A 21,354-nucleotide genomic window follows, 5' to 3' on the forward strand; every position below is an offset into this window, starting at 1 on the left:
CAGCTTGGAAAAGCAGCAGCAACAGCATCTCCTTTAGGGCCAGCCTGATGCTTCTCGGCTGGGGGTGGAAGGTGTGAGGTCTTGGGGCTCGGTGTGGGTTTGTCCTGACGTGGGGATGGTGTGGGACATGGACACAAGGTCCTGCACTGAACCCACTGCTCCTCGATGTGCTCCCATAATCACCTGTGAAGATAATTCAAAGCTACATCAATGCCCAGATGCACCCGGCGAAGAGCAGGAGTTTGGCTGAGCTGCCTCAGTTGGGAATTGGACATTTTTTTGGAGCCCAGGCACCTCTGGACTCCAAACAGTCCATGTGAGCTGCAGAATTCCATGGAATTGGAATCCCAGGCCCAGCGGCCAAGGGCCTGACATCCAGCAAGGGGGGATCCAAAACTGAGCCTGATGGGAAGGCTCTGCTCTAATTCACAGCTGCACAGAGACACCACCCAGGTGAGGGCACAGCACACCACACGGGGCACAGCAGCCCTGAGACACCCTGGCATGGGGTGCCCAGAGCAGCTGTGGCTGCCCCTGCATCCCTGGAAGTGCCCAAGGCCAGGTTGGACAGGTCTTAGAGCAGCCTGGGATGGTGGGAGGTGTCCTTGCACATGGCAGGGGGTGGAACGAGAAGAGCCTTAAGGTTCCTTCCAACCCAAACCATTCTATTCTGAGGTAAACTGAGGCACCAGCCTGTGGGAAGCTCCATCCTGGAGGCTCCTGCTCATCTGCCACAGAAGGTATTTCCTACAGTCACAACTGAGGGACCACAGCCTGAATGTCCCCTTGAATCGCTGGCAAAAAAGCACTTTGGTGCCTAAATCTATCCCATGAGGTCCAAACACAGGTATCCCCCGTGGATGAGGGATGGGCAATGTGCCAGGGAAGGAGAAGCATGCAGCAGTGTTTTCTGCTTTGCTCTGTGCTTTCAGAGCACCCAGAGCAGGTGGGGACAAGCCAGAACAGCCCTGTGCCAGCACAGTGGGCTCGGATGAGAGATCCAAGGATGCCCTGTGTCAGGACACAGAGGGACTGTGGTGCAGACAAATCCCATCAGCACCGTGCTTATGGAGAGGGATTCTCCAGATCTCTCGTAGTTGAGATGGAGACCATACAAAGCAGCACACTCCATCCTCAGAAGGCTTCAAACTGGTTTTATTCTGGCATGCACGCTTTTTATACATTCTTACAAAACTCATGAATTTACACTTTATTCATTCATCCCCACAGACAAGCAAAATGCTCATTGGAACAGGCAGTTGCAGGTTCCTCTTATTTTCTTATTTATCCTGCTTTCTTTCTTGCTTTCTGTGTCAACGACCTTGGTAGAAAATTCTTTCAGGGGTCAACTGCAGCCCTGAGAGACCCTGGCACAGGGTGCCCAGAGCAGCTGTGGCTGCCCCTGGATCCCTGGCAGTGCCCAAGGCCGGGTTGGACAGAGCTTGGAGCAACCTGGGATAATGGGAGGTGTCCCTGCACGTGGCAGGGGGTGGAACGAGAAGAGCCTGAAGGTTCCTCATCCCTGGAGAAAGCCCAGCAGGTCCTTGCAGCCATGAGGCAGGAGGGCAGCCCCGAGTGAGCGCTCCGTGTCCGGCCCCAAAGGCCCGTCCATCACCTTCTAATCCCCAACCTCTGACCTCCCGCCTTTGTGCGGCCGAGGGAGCACGCCCGCGCCGAGGCAACACGGAAATGACCCCGAGCCTGATCCCCCTGATCCCTGCTCCCCCTCCCGGGATGGGCGATGTCCCAGCCCCTAATCCCCCTGGCCGGGCAGGGCTGCAGTAAGGTAGAAAAGTCATAGGGAAAGGCTTCATAAAATCCAGCCTGGATTCGGTGGCTGGACTTGTCAAAGCTGGCATTTTTCACCGAAAGAATAATAAAGCACTGGAATTGTCTTCCCAGAGAGGTGGTGGAATCACCATCTCTGGATGTGTTTAAAAAAAGACTGGATGTGGCACTTGGTGCTACAGTCTGGTTGAGGTGTTAGGGCATAGGTTGGACTTGATGATCTTAGAGGTCTCTTCCAACCTCATTATTCTGTGATTTTGCAAGTTCCTGTGTGAAAGCAATCCTGGTGTGAGCAGTTCGTTAACAATCTGTTCCTGGGTAAAAGCACATTCTATACCAATCTATTCCTGGGTTAAAAAAAAAAAAAAAAAAAAAACTTGCACCTGGCATAAATTGGTTTTTGCACCGTTAGATGTAAAAATGAAAACTATCTCTCACAAACAACTTTTCCTGCACGTACACACCGAGAGTTTGAGTGAGCAATCGGTACAGAATAACAACTTGTGACCAACCAATAAAAATAATTGGCAAGAAAGCTACTGACCAATTGGAGTCCCACACGAGGTCTGAAAAACTGAATAAAAAGGAGTTATGTGAATAAAGAAGGGGCTTTTCCCACCATGATTTTTTCCACCATGGGATTTATTCCCATCGGGCAGGTCATGGAGGGATGGTCCCCAGCGTAGAACACCGAGAATCCAAGGAGAGGCGACTTGTTTGAGTGCTGGAAAAGAGCTGCTCTGCCCCAAATCCTTCCCAATCTGTCCCGAATCCTTCGGGGGCCGAGGTGGAAGGCGAGGATGGAGCGGATGAACCACGAGCAGGGTGTTTTTGTTCCTTCATGTCTAGGGTCACTGCTCCATCTAGTGTTGGAAGCGTCCCTCCAGCAGCCGGGAAGGGACAGATGGGAAGCCCGGAAAAGTTTTTGGAGGAGCACAAAGTCCTGGTGGCTTTATTCTGTTTGGTTTCCTGGGGTTTTTTTTAATTAGTTCCTTTTTTGGTTTTGGGTTTTTTGATTTGTTTGTTGGTTAGTTGGGGTTTTGTTTTGTTTTTTGGGTTTGTTTTTTTTTTTTTTTTATTGCCCGGAGGATGTGTCTCTTTTCTCTTACACATCCCAAAAACATTGCTAGGTGATCTCCAAAAATGCCGTGGAAGGAGCTGGAGAGTCGGATCAAACCCGGGCGCTCAAGTGTGGGTGGTCACTTTGTTCCCAGATCTCAACTGTGACACCTCGACCCCCAAATGAAGCTTTAGGTTCAGGGGAAATCAGGAAAACCCTCTGGCAAGGGCTGCCAGCACCAAGGGGAAGAACTGACGGTGACACAAAAAAAACGCCATCAGCAGGGTTCAGAGTAAAGACTTCCTCGTTTTGGCAAGGCAGCCAAGGTGTGTGAGCAGGAAAGATGGTTTGCAACCTCTCTGTAAACCCTGCATTTATCTCAGAGCAGCCTGGGCTCGAGACAGCCTCAAGTTTTTGGGGGTGAAACAGAGGAAATTGGCTCCTTTTGCAAAAATAGCCCAAAATGACCATTTGTGACTCAGCTGGGTCTAAAATCCCCGGGTCACCATCCCTGCAAAAACCCACGGGCTGTGGGAAAGGGAGGAAAGGAGGCCCTTATCCAATATTTTCAGAAAGCTGGAGGGGTTTGATCCTGCTCCTGGGGAAGCAGGAGAAGGTCACACCATGGGGGCAGCCAAACTGCAGAGCTGATGTGGGGGACCAAAAGTGCCTCCCCCAGTCAGCAGAGTGAGATGGGCTCTGTTGGGGCAGCTCTGGGCACAGCTCTGGTTTGATATCCCTGGAGAAAAGTGATGCTATTGGAGCATTTCTTAAAAAAAAAAAAAAAAAATTAAAAATAATAAAAAAACAACCACCCCCTCCCCCCAAATAATTATCTGAAGCAGTCATGCTCCCAAAATAAAATTGATTTTTTTTTTCTTAGCTTGCAAATAACACTGGTTGCTTCCAAATTGTTTTGTTGAAATGTCTGTGACAGAGAAGTGAAATTTTTAAAATTTTATTGGAGCATTTCTAAAAAATAATAAAAATAAATAAAAATAAAAAAACCAACCACCCCCTCCTCCCAAATAATTATCTGAAGCAGTCATGCTCCCAAAGTAAAACTGATTTTTTTTTTCTTAGCTTGCAAATAACACTGATTGCTTCCAAATTGTTTTGTTGAAATGTCTGTGACAGAAAAGTGAAATTTTAAAAATGCTGAAGTAGGAGAGAATTTTTAGTTATTTGGGAAGCACCACACATGGATCTGGGTTGATGCCAGAACAGAACCTTCAGGACCTTGACAGAGCCTTCCAGTACTGAAAGGAGGCTTAAAAAAAAAAAGAGGGACAGTGAGTTTTTACACAGGCAGGCAGTGACAGTACAAGGAGGAATAGTTTTAAACTAAAAGAGGTGAGATTTAAATGAGATATTTGGAATAAATCCTTTCCTGTGAGGGTGCTGGGGCCCTGGCACAGGTGCCCAGAGGAGCTGTGGCTGCCCCTGGATCCCTGGCAGTGCCCAAGGCCAGGTTGGACAGGGCTTGGAGCAGCCTGGGATGGTGGAAGGTGTCCCTGCCCATGGCAGAGGGTGGAACTGGATGATCTTTGATGTCCCTTCCAACCCAAACCATTCTGGGATTCTCCTTCAGAAAATCCAGTGGGGTCCCAGCTGCCAGGACAGACCCAGGAGTGACAGCTCTTGGCTTTGATGAACTGTTGCTCTGATTTTTAAAAGTGCTAAGTTTTCTTTTACAGTTCTTTTGAAAGTTTTAAAGTTCTCATAAAACTTCTTCAGCCTTCTGATAATATTTACATATTTCTACTGGAGTTCTCATGCACTATTCATGTACATAATGATTGTTTTGTGTTCTTCTTTGTGAGAGGAGAGAATTGATGGACTGTTGGTTTGACCAGTGTGGTTGGAGAGGTGGCAATTCCATCCTCCAATCACCTTTGGAATTCTATAAATACCAGCTGCTCTAATAAAACACTCTCTTTCTTTCTCTTTTGAACTTACCAAGCTTCTGTGTACTCATTTTGTGTCCAGTAGCAGCAATGAGCCCCTCCAGCCACCAGAGGAACAAGAAAAGCCTCCAAACACACGGACAGACAGGACAGGAGCAGGGATCCCTCATGTCTGGGGGCTGGAGGATAACTCAGGCGGGAAGGGAATCTCAGGGGCGCTCCAGTGCAGCCTCTCACCCAAAACATAAGGGGTTGGGTCAGACCGAGGGGGGCAGGACATCCCCCAGGTGGGTCTTGCAGGCTCGCTCTGTCCTTTGCTTTATTCCCACTGAAGGGAATGTGGATGGGGGAATTGCTCTCACATGGCAGGTGGTGACCAGCGTCAGGATTTTGGGCTCCAGGTGTTTGGCAGTGTCGCATCATCACTTCTCACTCTAGAAATCACAGAATCACAGAATTACCAGAGTGACCAGGTGGGAAGAGACCTTCAAGATCATCGAGTCCAACCCAGCCCCAACACCTCAACTCAACCCTGGCACCCAGTGCCACATCCAGGCTTTGTTAAACACACCCAGGGATGGTGACTGCACCACCTCCCCGGGCAGCCATTCCAGAACTTTATCACCTTTCTGTAAAAAACTTTTTCCTGATATCCAACCTGAATTTCCCTTGGTGCAGCTCGAGAAAGAGAGGAAAGCTGCAGGAACAGGAGCTGGCAGGGAGCACAAACCTCTCTGCCCATCCCATGTCCCTGCTCAGCCTCGCACAGCTCCTGCCACAGCTGCCCCAGCGCCACCGGGGAGTTTAATCAGATCGTACCTTAAAGCCAGGGACGTATCAGGAGGAGCTGAATGCGCTTTTGGCTTCCCCCCTGAATACAATTTCCCAGCAAATGGTTATTTTGAATGGGAGGTTTGCCCAGGACATGAGATCGCCCAGCCCTCGGGTATTTCTCTCGGCATTACACACTCTGAATGCTCCGAGACAAGAAGTTACACAGAGAACGCCTTTTGTCTGGCAGCACAATCTGCTTTTTTGTTCCAAGGGGGCCGAGATAATTGGAGCTGCGAAGCGCTACCTTAACGCCCTTCCACCAGTCATGGACTTAATTCTGGGGAGAATAACTCCCCGCAGTTATTGCCATAAAGCAACGCAGCGATTCAGAGAACCCTTTTCACTCGCCGATGCCGGGGGGGGACCACCCAGGCGCCGGCGGGACAAAGCCACCCCGGCGCCCGCTGCGAGGGGCAGAGCCGACCTGGGGCCGTGGGGAGGGACGCTGCTGCTCCGGTCCCCCCCGCTTTGGGATGCAGGGATGCGGGTCGGAGCCCCCGAGCATCCCACAGGGATGAGGCACGTGCAGAAAGGGATGTTGTGCTCGCTATGGGGTTTGAGCAAAGGCTGGGGGGCAGAGGGATTCGATTTTTAGGGGTGCACAGAGGTAGCCACCCCCTCTTTGCCACCTCTTCCCCACTGCTGTGCTCGTGCATCAGCTGCAGAGGCGTTTGCCAGCTCAGGCATGCAAATCTATGCATATAAATCCGTAGAAATATATGTTAAGGGGGGAAAAAAATCAATCCTTTCTTTACAGCTATTATCTGGTTTCTACTTGCATGGAATGGGACTGGACAGTCTCCCCTTCTCCCATCCTCTTGTCCCCTGGAACGGGTCATGCTCAGACATCAGCTCCCTGACCCCACAAATAGCAGCTGCCCAGAAATCTAAATTAATTGTGGCAGAAACAAACCTGGAGAAGGGCTGAGGCACATCCCCTGGGTGACATCCCTGAGCCCCATCCCTGAGTGACATCCCTGAGCCCCATCCCTGAGTGATATCCCTGAGCCCCATCCCTGAGTGATATCCCTGAGCCCCATCCCTGGGCTACATCCCTGAGTGACATCCCTGAGCCCCATCCCTGGGCTACATCCCTGAGCCCAATCCCTGAGCCCCATCCCTGAGCCACATCCCTGAGCCACATCCCTGAGTGACATCCCTGAGCCACATCTCTGAATGATGTCCTCTGAGCCCCATCCCTGAGCCACATTCCTGAGTTACATCCCTGAGCCCCATCCCTGGGCTACATCCCTGAGCCCAATCCCTGAGCCCCATCCCTGAGCCACATCCCTGAGCCACATCCCTGAGCTACATTCCTGAGTGACATCCCTGAGCCACATCCCTGAGTGACATCTCTGAGTGACATCTCTGAATGATGTCCCCTGAGCCCCATCCCTGAGCCACATTCCTGAGTTACATCCCTGAGCCACATCCCTGGACCACATCCCTGGGCCATGTCCCCTGAGCCCCATCCCTGAGCCCCATCCCTGAGACACATTCCTGAGCCACATCCCTAAGTCACATCCCTGAGCTACATCCCTGAGCCCCATCCCTGAGCCACATCCCTGAGTGACATCCCTGAGTGACATCTCTGAATGATGTCCCCTGAGCCACATCCCTGAGCCACATCCCTGAGCCCCACCCCTGAGCCCCACCCCTGAGCCACATCCCTGGGCCATGTCACTCGTCCCTGTCACCCTCCCATATTTACAGCAGGCATGGTCTGGTGGATCCAAGCTGGATGGCTGCTCCCACAGGGATTTTGTTCTGAATTTGGGAGGAGCATTTTCCTTATCTGGGCTGAAATCAGCCCAGAGAACAGGAATCCTGTGGAGGGGACACACCGATGACATCAGATCCCTCCTTGATTTCAGAAAGTTAGCTAAAAAAAGAATCAGAAAAAGGAGGGAAAACATGTTCATTAGGAAGACGAGATTATTAAAAGATTGGCTGAGATTCCCAGAGGAATCCCCACTGCAGGGAAATAAGGATAAAGTGGCCGGGTTCTCTCTGTGTTCCTGTCCACTCCAGCTCCAAACCAGTGCAGGAGGGCATTTGGCTCCCATATGGAACACACGGAGGTTTCTGGGATCACTGGAATGAGAATTTACTGTCTGGGGGAACATCTGCTCAGCAGCCCCCACATCCAACCCCAGCACCGGGAATTCCAGGAGAGGAGGAGCTGCTCAAGCCCTCTGTGGGACACAGAGAACCCCCCACACACCAGCAGCTGGGGTTTGATGCTTGGCTGTGGGATGCGGAGGTTGTGGGACCACGGGTGGGACATTTCCCTCCTGAAATCCCTGCTGGAATCCCGGCGTTGGATGCGGGAGCTGCCGGGACCTGGTGGCTTCTCCAACCCACTGCTGCCATCTGCTGCGAGAGACCTCCCCGGGAGCCAAAACTGGGGCTGGAAAACCTTTCCCGAGCCAATCCTGCTGCTGTCACAGCTGGGCGGGTGCCAGTGCCTCAGTTTACCTGCAGGGAGGCTCCAGGCTGACAAAAGCACGGATCCCCACAGCTGATTTCAGCGTCAGCCCCGTTGTGAATGGGCTACCACAGCCAAAGTACTGCATGTTTATTCTTTTTGGTGCATTCAAATATCACCCACTCCCCCTCCGGGAGGAAGTACAGACACTTTCCAATGGGATAAATCCTCCCCTGTGAGGCTGCAACTCGTGGAAAGCAAAAAGAGCAGAAAAAGGCCACCTTTGATGCTGTTTCTCCCTGGAGAAGAGTGGTCAAAACATTCCAATTTGACTTTTTTTGGTTTTTTTCTTAACTGCCCATTTGTTTTACTTTTTCCCCTTTTTTCCCCCCAGTTTTCCATGGTTTCCTACTTGATCTCAAGCCAGGGACCAGAATGTGCCCTCTGGCATTGCAAAGAGCTGCCAGTCGTTATTATTTGGCCCCCAAATTTAAATTTTATCTGGAGAGTTTTGCTTTTGCTTTCATTTCAGCTGGAAAGGGAATAAAAGAAAGAAAGAAAAAAAAAAAAAAAGAAGAAGAAATGAAACCACGAAAAGCTTCTCAGAGAAGAGCAAGTCCTGCTCTTGTCCTGCTCTAATGCAAAGAGCAGCTGGGGATGGACCAAATGTTGAAAAATATTTATGATCTCCTTAAAATGAGGGGAGCAGCCAAAATCATCCCAGCACAGCTTGTAGTTCCCTGCAAACAGGGAAAAAGCTGGATTTGGGATTTTTTTGGGGTACCAGCAGAAAAATCAGGATGATGGTTCCCGGTTTAGGAGATGTTCTGGAAAGCTCTTTAATCCAGGAGTTCTTGCAGCAGCTGCTGGAGGGATTTCCAGCCAAGGAAACTCACTGCTGTAGTTTGTTCCTTGGAAAATGAGAATTTGGGCCCAGACTCCTCCACTGGAGTCAGTGTGAGCTGGAGCAGGAGCCAGAGGGGTGGAGGAGCTTCCAGGGTGACTCAGACTCTGGAGTTCACGGATCAGCAGCTGCTCCTGTGATGGCCAGAGGGGACTTTCCCTCACCAAAACTCTGCCCCCAAGGAGAAAGGCCTTGCAGGGCACTAGAGGCTGGGATTGAGCGTTTTACCGCTAAAGAAATTCCCGGTGGCACATCCCAAACCCACGTCTTGCCAGCTGAAGCCACCAAACCAGGAGGAGAACACCCCGACACCCCAGGGAGGTCATTCTGCCCCTGCACCTGGCACAGGTGAGGGCACACCTCGAGTGCCGCGTCCTCGAGGTTTGGGAAGGACGTTGGGACGCTCGAGCGCGTCCAGAGGAGGCAACGAGGCTGGAGAGGGGCTGGGAACACAAACCCTGTGAGGAACGGCTGAGGGAGCTGGGGGTGCTCAGCCTGGAGAAAAGGAGACTCAGGGCTGAGCTCAGCACTCTCCACAGCTCCTGGAAGGTGCCTGTGCTCAGCTGGGCTTGGGCTCTTTCTCCAGGAACTGACAGAACCAGAGCACACAGCCTCGAGCTGCACCAAGGGAAGTTTAGGTTGGATATCAGGAAAAAGTTTTTCACAGAAAGGTGATAAAGTTCTGGAATGGCTGCCCGGGGAGGTGGTGCAGTCCCCATCCCTGGGTGTGTTTAACAAAGCCTGGATGTGGCACTGGGTGCCAGGGTTGAGTTGAGCTGTTGGGGCTGGGTTGGACTCGATGATCTTGAAGGTCTCTTCCCACCTGGTCATTCTGGGAATTCTGTGATTCTGTGATTTCTAGAGTGAGAAGTGATGATGCAGCACTGCCAAACACCTGGAGCCCAAAATCCTGATGCTGGTCACCACCTGCCATGTGAGAGCAATTCCCCCATCCACATTCCCATCACTGGCATCAGGAATAAAGCAAAGGGCAGAGTGAGCCTGCAAGGCCCACCTGAGTGATGTCCTGCCCCTCTTGGTCTTGAAGGTCTCTTCCAACCTGGTCATTCTGGGAATTCTGTGAAGAAAAGATGTCCCCACCTGAGCTTCACCTCCAGGCAGCAGCCAAGGCACCCATCCCAAAGCCACGTCCCCACCACGCTCGTGCCATGCCCAAAATCCACCTGGAATTTGTGTTTTCCTTCCCTGGTTGCAATTCCAGGTTTCACACCTCCAGAAATCCATGGCTTCAGGTCCTGGATGCTGGCTGTCAGTGGATTAGGAGAGCTGCTCTCCAATTCAGGGCCTCAAATCTCCATTTCCCCCCCCATTTTCCCGTGCCTACCTCTCACACACTGATGGGAAGAATTGTTTGTTCCCCTCCAGCCTCTCCATCCCAGCACCTAACCCCCGTGGTGAGCTCACATCCACCCCTGCAGAATAAAACAGGGGACCAGCCTCTATTTTGACAAGTTTATTGTCACATCCATTGTAATTAGTGACCAGCACACGCTCCTCAGAGCCTGGCCAGTGGATCAGGGAAAGGTGGAGCTGTTCTGGCAGCTCTGGAATCAGTGGTAGCATTTTCAGTGGTGTGCCCAGCTCCCACCAGGATGAGTTCATGATTAAAAACCTGATTCATTATATTGCTTTTGTAGCTGCATCACGGGCACAGGCTTAAATGTTAATTGCAATTTATTTCTCGAGGATAAATCCCAGCTGTTTCCCTAGAGATGAGTGTGGCACAAGCCCTGAAAATGTCAAGAAAATGAGTGCTTTTCCAAGGGATGGAAGAAACCCAGGGGACAGATTTTAGGTTTTACCCTGAAACCCTGAGGTGGGAGAAAAAAGACACTCCAGGACCACAAGGTTGTCCCTCGACCAGTCCTTGCTGAGGGGTCAAGTCCTTCCCCTCTGCCCTGTGGTTTTGGGCAAGGAGATGTCCTGGCAGGTGATTCCTGAACCACAGAGGCCTCCCAAGGTCCTCATTTGTGATGTTTGTAGGTGTCACATGGAGCTATTGATAAATGTTATGGCCAGCTGCTGTCCTTGAGGGCTTTTTCCTCCTGGGAATTCTGATGGATCTCAGGGAACTTTCAGCACTGGCAGATTCCACCCTCACCTGCAGTAAATGGGAGGATGATCAGGCTCTACTGCACCATACAAACTAAGAGTCCTGGTTATTTCACACCTGAATTTGCCTTTGACTTCAGCAGATTTATCTTTGGTCAGAGAAAATCTTCCTGATCCAGCCCGTGGGAGCCCAGGAGCAAAATCTGCTGATTTCAGCTCCAAGCAGGTGCTGGGGGCTGCTGAGTGAGCCAACCACACCCCTGCCAGCCAGGCAGATCCCAGGGGAAGAAGGGAAAAATGTCCCCAGCTTCAGGTTTGTGGGAAGGTGCAGGGACTTCAGAACAGAGAGAGGGATCTCTGCTCCTGGGAGCAGCTCTGAGACCCCTCAGATCTCACCTGCAAGGAGAGAGTCAGCCCAGGGCCTCTCTCATGCCTCTGGTCATTCTCCTTCTTCTCCTGGCACAGAGATCTGTAAAAGGAGGATGGAGCTGGCCCAGCCCTGGAAACACTCAGGGTCATGATGGACAGGGCTCTGAGCAGCCTGATCTGCTTGAAGGTGTCCCTGCTCACTGCAGGCTGGACACAAATGTTCTTTAAAGACCCTTCCGACCCAAACTATTGCATTTTCCTACAATTCACAGGGAATTAACTTGTCAGGGGATTGCTCCCAGAGACACAAAATGAGATTAAATGACCCTGGCCTGCTGTGAGTGAGACATTCACCACTTTTTGACCTCCACAAACCCTTCTCCATTTGAGGGTTTGCATAAGTTGACTCATTAGCACATAATCAGTGATTCATTAATTCTGCAAGGAAAACTTCGTGATTTACGACGGAGGCACGGATTCCTGCGACTTTTGTATTAAGAAGAAAGCTGAGTACATGAATGTAGCAAAAGTGAAGTTATAAATAGCAACATATACAGATTAATCAGCTTCTCCACGGCCCTTCCTCCAGCAGCCTCCAACTCCTCCTGCCTTGCAAACCAACCCTTCCACGCTGGAATTCCTCCCTCCTGCATCCTCAGCCTTCCAACAAAAAACTATGCTGCCTGAACAAAACCCTTCAAGGTGACATTTCTCCAGCCTGGAAACAGAAGCTGGACCCCAATCACCACTGTCTGGGTTTTTTTTTTTTTCCCCCTCTCCATCAGGCAGGTGTCCAGTGCGGGGCTGTGACCTGACATTGATGTTATAATTAGGCTGGCCTCCATCTCTCCCCGCCCGAGCAGAACAATTGCCGGCATTCTTGCCGGCGGTCAGAGTTCACCCAGGGCCAGGGACGGCTGTGACATTGATTGGCAGGTCCCAGGGCAGCCACCATCTCCTCCTTGTCAGGTTCGGGCTTATCAATTAGTGGCTGCACAGCTTAATGAGGTTTTGATGATGGAGGGCGGGTGAGATTTCATCCCCACCCAGGCAAACCCCGTGGCAATAACTTTGCTCCCTCTGGTGTGATGTTTTCTTCCAGAGCAGTGACTTCATAGGGAAAGGAGGAGCCTTTCTCCTTTTTTTTTTCACAAGGAATCCCGGCTGGAAAAGTGTCCTGAGTGACAGGATGCAGCATTAGGAGTTTCTGAGGTGGCAGCTTTTGCTGGAGTTTCAGAGCACTCTGCTGATGGAGGGCAAATATTTCAGCTGAGCTTTAAAAACCCAGATTTTCTGTCAGTGCTCATCAAAAGCAGGAGGATTCATGCCACAAGAAATGCTGCACAGCAGCGTGGTGGCCTGGTGATGGTCAGAGAGCTTTCCCGGATGGAGTTCTGTGAAACTGCACAGAGCTCTCCACATGGGATGTTTTAATGCTCCCACCTTTGGTTTTAACGCTCCCACTTTGGTTTTAATATTCCCACTTTTGGTTTTAATACTCCCACTTTTGGTTTTAACGCTCCCACTTTTGGTTTTAATATTCCTACTTTTGATTTTAATGCTCCCACCTTTGGTTTTAATATTCCTACTTTTGATTTTAATGCTCCCACCTTTGGTTTTAATACTCCCACTTTTGGTTTTAATGCTCCCACCTTTGGTTTTAATGCTCCCACCTTTGGTTTTAATGCTCCCACTTTTGGTTTTAACGCTCCCACCTTTGGTTTTGATGTTGCCACTTTTGGTTTTAATACTCTCACCATTGGTTTTAATGCTCCCACTTTTGGTTTTAACACTCCCACTTTTGGTTTTAATATTCCTACTTTTGATTTTAATGCTCTCACCTTTGGTTTTAATGCTCCCACTTTTGGTTTTAATGCTCCCACCTTTGGTTTTAATGCTCCCACTTTTGGTTTTAATATTCCCACCTTTGGTTTTAATGCTCCCACTTTTGGTTTTAACGCTCCCACCTTTGGTTTTAACGCTCCCACTTTGGTTTTAATATTCCTACTTTTGGTTTTAATGCTCCCACCTTTGGTTTTAACGCTCTCACCTTTGTTTTTGATGTTCCCACCTTTGGTTTTAACGCTCCCACTTTGGTTTTAATGCTCCCACTTTTGGTTTTAATGCTCCCACCTTTGGTTTTAATGCTCCCATTTTGGTTTTAATGCTCTCACTTTTGGTTTTAATTCTGCCATCTTTGGTTTTAACGCTCCCACTTTGGTTTTAATGTTCCCACTTTGGTTTTAATGCTCCCACCTTTGATTTTAATGCTCCCACTTTTCATTTTAACGCTCTCACCTTTGGTTTTAGCGCTCTCACCTTTGGTTTTAGCGCTCCCACCTTTGGTTTTAATGCTCCCACCTTTGGTTTTAATGCTCCCACCTTTGGTTTTAACGCTCCCACCTTTGGTTTTAACGCTCCCACCTTCTGTCTCCACACTCAGAGAGAATCTCCCCCCCACAAAGCAGCTCCAGCAGTGCCTGCTGGGCTGGGGGTAGGAGCAGAGCAGGGAATTCCCTCCGGGATTTGCTGCACTGCCCACCCCAGAGCCCAGCCAAACTCAGCACAGCCTACAGGATCATAAATCAGGCAAGCAGCTGCCTCCAGCCCACAGCCACCAAACGGGAGAGGCTGGGGGATGTCCAGGTGAATCCCCAGTTGAGGGCATTTCTAATCCCCACAGCAGCTCAAGGATTCCAGGGAACAGGAGCAAACATCCCAGGATATCCCTAAGGACCTGATCCCATCAAAAATTAATTAATAACACTAAAATTACAAATATATAGTCAATTAAAAATATATACTTTTAATTTAAAAGTGTATGTTTTTATATATTATATTATATTATATTATATTATATTATATTATATTATATTATATATAATAATATACTATATACTAATACTATATTATATATTATATATTATATATTATATATAACATATAACATATTATATATTATATATTATATATACACTATATAATATGTAGTATATATTATATTTATATATTATATATATTATATATAATGTGTCTATTATATATTATTTATATAGTTTAATTAAAATATATATGCTTTAATGAAAAATAAATAAATTTATTTATTTATTTAAAAATATTTTTAATTCAAAAAATACATTTTCACTAAATAAAAAACTTAAATGTAATGTTTTTAAATGTAATAATATATATATAACAAAATTGAAATTTTAAAGCAATGACTAGTCCTTCTTCTTCACCTTCTTCTTTATATAAGGTTTATATAATATTTTAAATTTAAAATAATAAGTTTAAATAATATTTTGTAATAATATTTATTTAAATTCAAATAATATTTAAATTTATTTAATATATTTAAATAAAGTTTTAATAATAACTTTTAAATAATATTTTAAATAGTTTTTTATAATTAAAAAAAATCCACATTGCAAACTTTAAATAATTAATTATTAAGCTAAAAATAGAAATTATTTCAATACCGATGGGCAACCCCATGGCCCTGCCATGCAGACCTTGAGGAGTGGCTGGTGTCCTTTGGGGATGCCCAAAGACAGGGGACAGTGGTGGCTGTCCCCACCCCACGTGGACCTGAGCCCCATGGATCAGGACACCTGACGGAGCAGCGCTGCCACGTTACCTCCAACACTAAAGCTCTAAAAACCCAAAACTGGAGAAGGTGGAGGGAGGCACCAACAGCTCATGGCCCCAACCATCACCCTTGAGCTGCACAACCCCGGGCTCAAGCACTGACATTATTCCTCACTCTGAAAACACAAGCTTGGAACGTTCAGGACCTGCCGAAATTTGCCTCAGCATCTCCCCACACGGGTGAATTCAGCTCATCATCCCTTCGAGGGGAGGTCTGGCTGCCCGAAAAGGAGATGGGTGCTCAGGGCAGTGTTTCTACAGCTGCTGCCTTGGTTTGAAAAGACTGGTGTCTGCTAAGGAAGGCAGGAGCCTCCCCTGAAATGGAAAATGTAAACCCCCTCTCTCCAAATTATTATAATTTTGAAGTTAAGGGGCTCTCAGGTAAAGATATGGGAGGAGGAATAACAGCTCTTTATTGGGGAATAAAATAAAAAATAAAATAAAAATGCAGTAATGCAAAACCCCACTGCCAGAGTCAGAGCAGGCCCTGGCAGCCTGTGGGTCAGGGTGGTGGCAGCAGTCCCATTCCATGGGGGCTCAGCCCTCCTGCAGTGCCAGCTGTGCTTCTGCTGGAGCAGGATCCTGGACAAGGCTGGAGTTTTCCTCTGGGAATGCAGTGGGGCAGAAAGCTGCTCCTCTGGGAATGCAGTGGGGAAGAAAGCTGCTCCTCTGGGAATGCAGTGGGGAAGAAAGCTGCTCCTCTGGGAATGCAGTGGAGAAGAAAGCTGCTCCTCTGGGAATGCAGTGGGGAAGAAAGCTGCTCCTCTGGGAATGCAGTGGAGAAGAAAGCTGCTCCTCTGGGAATGCAGTGGGGAAGAAAGCTGCTCCTCTGGGAATGCAGTGGGGCAGAAAGCTGCTCCTCTGGGAATGCAGTGGGGAAGAAAGCTGCTCCTCTGGGAATGCAGTGGGGAAGAAAGCTGCTCCTCTGGGAATGCAGTGGGGAAGAAAGCTGCTCCTCTGGGAATGCAGTGGGCAAAGGCTGCTGTGGTGTCCCAGGATCTCAGATTATATCCAGGTAGGAATGCTTGGCTCCTCCCCTGGGCGCAGCATCTCCCCATGGGATGATGGAATTTTCTCAGCCATGCAGGGACACTCAGTGGCCATGGACAGGAGATAATTAATAATTAATGGCCCATGAACAGAAGAGATCTCCTGGAGGGAGGATTGGCTGTGGGAGAGATAAAGAAAACTGCCCCATGAACAGCAGAGAACTGCCCCAGCTCTGACAGATGGGAAATAGAACACACAGCCCCGTTTCCAACCTAAGACAAGCTGCAGGTGCCCCAAATGATGCCAGCTGTGGTTCTGGCTGATGGTGACCCCGCTGCGTCTGAAGTGCTCTGGGGAGGAGATGCAGCCAGCCAGTGCTCCTTGGCCACAGATGTTTGAGTCACAGGGCAGGCTGAGCGGGTCACAGGGGGGTTTTCAGGCAAAACACCCAGCCAGAGCACATTGTCCAACCTAAATACTGACCCCCTAAATGCTTGGGGTCAAAATGATATGGGAGACACGGCCAATCCAAGCCTGTGCTCCCAGGGGGAATCCCACCAGCTGAGTGTGGTCATTTCCCCTGGTGATGGAGCTGCTGGAGGTGATGTCTGGAGCAGGATGGGTGAATCCCTCCTCTTTATCTCCATTTATCCCAATCCCTCCTCTTTAGCTCCGTTGACACCTGAGGGTGGGCAGGCCCTGGAAGAGATTTCCCAGAGCAGCTGTGGCTGCCCCTGGATCCCTGGGAGTGTCCAAGGCCAGGCTGGACAGGGCTTGGAGCAGCCTGGGATGGTGGGAGGTGTCCCTGCCCAGGGCAGGGGTGGAATGGGGAATATTTGAAGTCCCTTCCAACCCAACCCATTCTGTGATTCTATGACGGCACAAAAAATCAACTTTTCCTGCCCAAGCCACCTTCCCTGGGTACCAAAAGGCACCACCAAGGCTGCCTAAACAGGGCATCACCATCACCCTGATGCCTTGTGCAGGCTGACCTAGAACAGAGACTGGACAGAGCTAAAGAATAAAACAGGGATTTATTCAAAGGATCTCCTCCATGGATCCACCTTGGGCAGTACCAGAGCCCAGCCAGGGCTGCACCCAAGAGGAACCAAAATGGTCCCAAAATGCACGAGCACTCCCGGGGGCTCTCACTGGGATCAGCTCTGCTCCATTTGCACCTTGCAGTTCATTGTCCCATTCCAGCTTTAGCCCATGCACTCCCATCCTGCTTGTTTTTCTCTCTCCAGCCCACGCTGTTTGTGCTCCTGGGCCTGAGCTTTGGATCATTTGTCCTTGGTGCCCAGCTGGAGCAGGAATTGTTTTGTCTCCCTGCTCTGTGCACAGAGCTCACCATCCCCTGATGTGAAGCTCAGACCCTCACACTAAAGCAGCAGAGAATCTGAAAATATAAAAGCTCAAACCTGAGGCATCACCCCACTGCTGCTGCAGCTTCCTCCCGAGGTGCCAGCAGTCAGCAGTGCTGAGGTTAAACATCTCCTCACTGCCAGGTCACCCTGCACGCCACCGAGTCATGAAGTGCAGCTGCTTCCAAGAGAAGGAGGGGAAAAAATGAGGCCGAGAGAGCTGAGGCAATTTTCCCAACATCCCTGGGGGTCGGTGTTGGGAGCACGGAGCTGATCTGCTCCCCCTGCTCTGCAGCCCTCAGTGCCACAGCTGAGGGGCTCTCAAAGGTGCTCCAGCTGAGTGGATCCTTCTGCCACCTAAATCAGCTCTGAGAGGAGAAACCACAGCAAAATAAAAGCTCTGCCTGTGAATATTCTCGATTTTTCTGCCTCTCCATGCAGCTGTGTAGAGTTTTTCTCGCTTTTCTCCTCTTTCCACCTTCCTTTCTCTTCCAGGATGGTGAAACATGAGCAGCAACATTAGATCTGTCATCTTTTCAACAGCCCAAGCCCATCTAGAGGTGACCCCAGGACCACAAATCCCAGGAATCACGGCTATTTTTGGTAGGCAACATAGCAAATTGCTGGAGGGGTGGAGGGTGGTGTAATTTCTCAGCTCCTGTGCGTAATTGCAATTCTCACCTCCAGGTGAGAGACTCAGAGGTGAGAAATCCTCAACCTGACAGCAGCCAGGAGCTCCAGGGCAGCAGAAATCAGAGCAGTGATGGGCCCCCGCGTCCTTCAGCCCCTTCCACCCTTTTGGGGTAGGTGTCCACCCCAAAATTTCTTTTCCATTCACCACCAGGAGGGATTTGATGGTTGGACATCGCTGCCGCCTGCTCAGGGGTTTCCACAACCCCGTTATACCAAACATTTTCATCAAGAATCTTCTCAATAAAGACAACTTGCCCACACTTGGGAGAAAAGATTATTTTGGGGGACCCTGAAGCAAGAGCAAATCCAGCCTGTGGTGTTTTTCCCTCGGGGAAGATGCAGAAGGAGAAGCAGGGCTTGGGAAGCGCTTTGAGACTCCGGGTGATATTTTTATAACCTCAGAAATCGCCTTGCACAAACACTTCTATTTTTTTTTTTTTTTTTTAATCCAAAAGGGCAGTGAGAACAGGGTGTATTTCAGCTGCAGATTTGTCATCAGAGGCTCCCAGCAGGGAGGAAAAGTCTCCAGCTCCAAAGGGGCCATCCAGGAAAAGCCAGGGGGTTTTCTGGAACCCCAGGAGCACCCAGAAAATGAGCTGAGCTGCCCCCGAGAGATCCCTCCCTGTTTTGTCCTTCTCCCACAGGAGTTTTGCTTAGGATGGAGGAAGCAAAGGGGCACTTCTGCTCCCTCAGCTGAAAAAGAAACTGAGGCCTCTTTCTTCTTTCCACAAATGCTGTGAGTCACAGGGCAAAGGGTTCCAGCTGCATCACAGGAATGAATCAGAGGGACGAGACCTCGAGCTCAGCGTCCCCTCAGGTCTCCAGAGGATGATAATAATGAAATCAGATCTCCCTGGTGATGTGCCATGGATGATAATAACGAGATAACCTCCTCTGACTTGCTCTGCAGCTGGATTTTCACCGCGGTGGGGTGCTGGGGTTGAGCATCTTCTCCCCTGAGGGAGCTAAAACGAGGAGTTGCTCTGGGTTAAAAATAAAGCAAAAGGGGAAAAAAAATAAAAAGAAGAGAAAAGAAAAGGAGAGAAGGGTTATTTTTAACTCAGAGCAGCCCTGATCTGGTTCACTGCCTGGGCATGGGGACAGGGCTGTGAAAGAAGGGCTGCTCAGCTCAGCTGTGGCCAGGAGGGGATTTGGGGATGGGGAGAAATTCGGGTTTTTTGCTGTTGACTTGGAAGCAGCTTCCTCCTATCACACAGAGCCACCCAGCTCAGGTCCTGCCCCAGGGCTCACCCAAAATATCCAGCGAGGACAGAGGCAGATCCTCCCCTGAGCAAGTGCAAAGTCTCCTTTATTCTCCTGAAATCTCATTTGGTATCTTTGGTTCAACTCGGTCTCTCTTAAGCCGGGTCCTGGAGGCTGCTGTGTCCCAAACAGGTCACAAAGGCAGGGCTGCACCGAGGGGACAGGGACATCTGTGATCCCAGTGGGAGCTGTCCGTGCCTGGGTGACAATCTGTCCCCTGGAACAGTTCTCCTCTTCCTGCAACCCCCCCCATTTCAGCCAGCTCAGCTTCCACAGCGCAGGAAAACAGGATTCATTGGATTTTTTTCAGCGTGTCCTTGCCGTCACTTTCTTAGCCCATCAGTGCTGCTGCTGCTGAGTGACCCTCTGGGGGGAGATTTGATGCAATTCAGGGGATTTCTTAAGCAAAATAATAATAATACTAATTTAAACCTGCTCTGCACGGGGGTGGTGCCTCCCTGGAAGAAGCACAGGGATGATCTTACCTCCTGCCCAGGCTCCCTCCTGGCACTTCTCAGCCCTGTTGCTGCCATTTCTTCTGCGTGTGACCCAGTTTTGGTTTTTTTTTTTTTTAGGAAAATAAGCTTTTGGGCTCATGCCCATCTGCCTGTCTGCCTTCTCTGTGTAATGCTGGGTGATTTCAACCCTGTTTGACAGGGGATGGGATGGAGGTCTTAGAGGTACGCATTTCCTATGAGCATCAGGGGGAAATCTGGGAATAAGCAGTTTTGGTGGCTTCCTGCTGTGTTTCAGAACTTCTCGTCAACAAAGTATGCCTGGGACAGCACACGACCTCGATTTGTCTCAAAGTTAACCCAAAACAGAAAGGAGATAAGCCTGAGTTTTTTGTGCACAGTTGTTTCTACACCGGCCTCTTGAGCTTTGGAACCATGTGCGTTTTTCTCTTTCTGCGTGGATTTAAGACCCTGCTGTGCTGACCTGTTCCCTCTGTGCTGTGTGAGGTAAAACGAAGTGATACTAGTTTAAATAGGGAAAATTAATTGCTGAGGTAAAAAAAAAAAAAAAAAAAATTAAAGGAATTTTTCCCTGTGCGGGGGAAACTGAGGCACAGAGAGGCTGGAGCAGCAGCCAGGGTGTGAGAGCTCAGAGAGGATCGCTGGCTGCTTTGGGAATGGTGCAGGGAAAAGGGAATGGTGCAGGGAAAAGGGAATGGTGCAGGGAAAGGGGAATGGTGCAGGGAAAAGGGGGAATGGTGCAGGGAAAAGGGGGAATGGTGCAGGGAAAAGGGGAATGGTGCAGGGAAAAGGGGGAATGGTGCAGGGAAAGGGGAATGGTGCAGGGAAAAGGGGGAATGGTGAGAGGTGCAGGGAATGAGGAAAGAACAGTGAAGGGAAGAGGGAACAGAGCAGGGAAAGGGGAACACTGCAGGGAAAGGGGGAATGATGAAAGGAAAGGGGAAACAGAGCAGGGAAGAGGGAAGGAATGGTGCAGAGAAGGTGAAGGAACGCTGCAGGGAAAGGAAGGGTGCAGGGAAGTGGGAACAGAGCAGGAAAAGGAGAATGGTGCAGGGAAAGGGGAGGAATGGTGCAGGGAAAGGGGAACAGGGCAGGGAAGGGGGAAAAGAACGGTGAAGGGAAGCGGGAACAGGAGAACGGTGCATGGAAAGGGGAGGGCAGAGTGCAGTGAAAGGGGAGCTGTGCAGGAAGGGCAGGCACGGTCCCCACGAGCCCCATCCCATGGATCCCATCCCATGGATCCCATCCCATCCCATCCCATCCCATCCCATCCCATCCCATCCCATCCCACCCCATCCCATGGATCCCATCCCATCCCATCCCATCCCATCCCATCCCATCCCATCCCATCCCATCCCATCCCATGGATCCCATCCCATCCCATCCCATCAATCCCATCCCATTCCCGCAGTCCCGGGGGATCGGGCCGGTCACGCTGCGGAGTGGGCGTGGCCAACCCTCAGGCCACGCCCCCGCGCCGTCCAGGTGCAGCTGCTCCCTGCGTGGCCACGCCCACTGATTCAGGCCACGCCCCTGTCCGTACAGAGCTGTCACTCC

At 49.8% G+C, this 21,354-nt stretch overlaps 1 long non-coding RNA gene across 1 annotated transcript; it reads right to left on the bottom strand.

The window, feature by feature from the left end:
• Positions 1-17,016: 17,016 nt before the first annotated feature.
• LOC128791611 (uncharacterized) lies at positions 17,017-20,868 on the bottom strand. The gene is made up of 3 exons (XR_008432087.1): positions 19,807-20,868; positions 19,310-19,687; positions 17,017-19,041 (listed from the first exon to the last, which is right to left on the bottom strand). It is a non-coding gene; the product is annotated as an uncharacterized LOC128791611 (long non-coding RNA).
• Positions 20,869-21,354: the final 486 nt, after the last annotated feature.

This window comes from Vidua chalybeata, chromosome 1, assembly GCF_026979565.1.
Source record: "Vidua chalybeata isolate OUT-0048 chromosome 1, bVidCha1 merged haplotype, whole genome shotgun sequence".
NCBI classification, from domain to species: Eukaryota; Metazoa; Chordata; class Aves; order Passeriformes; family Viduidae; genus Vidua; species Vidua chalybeata.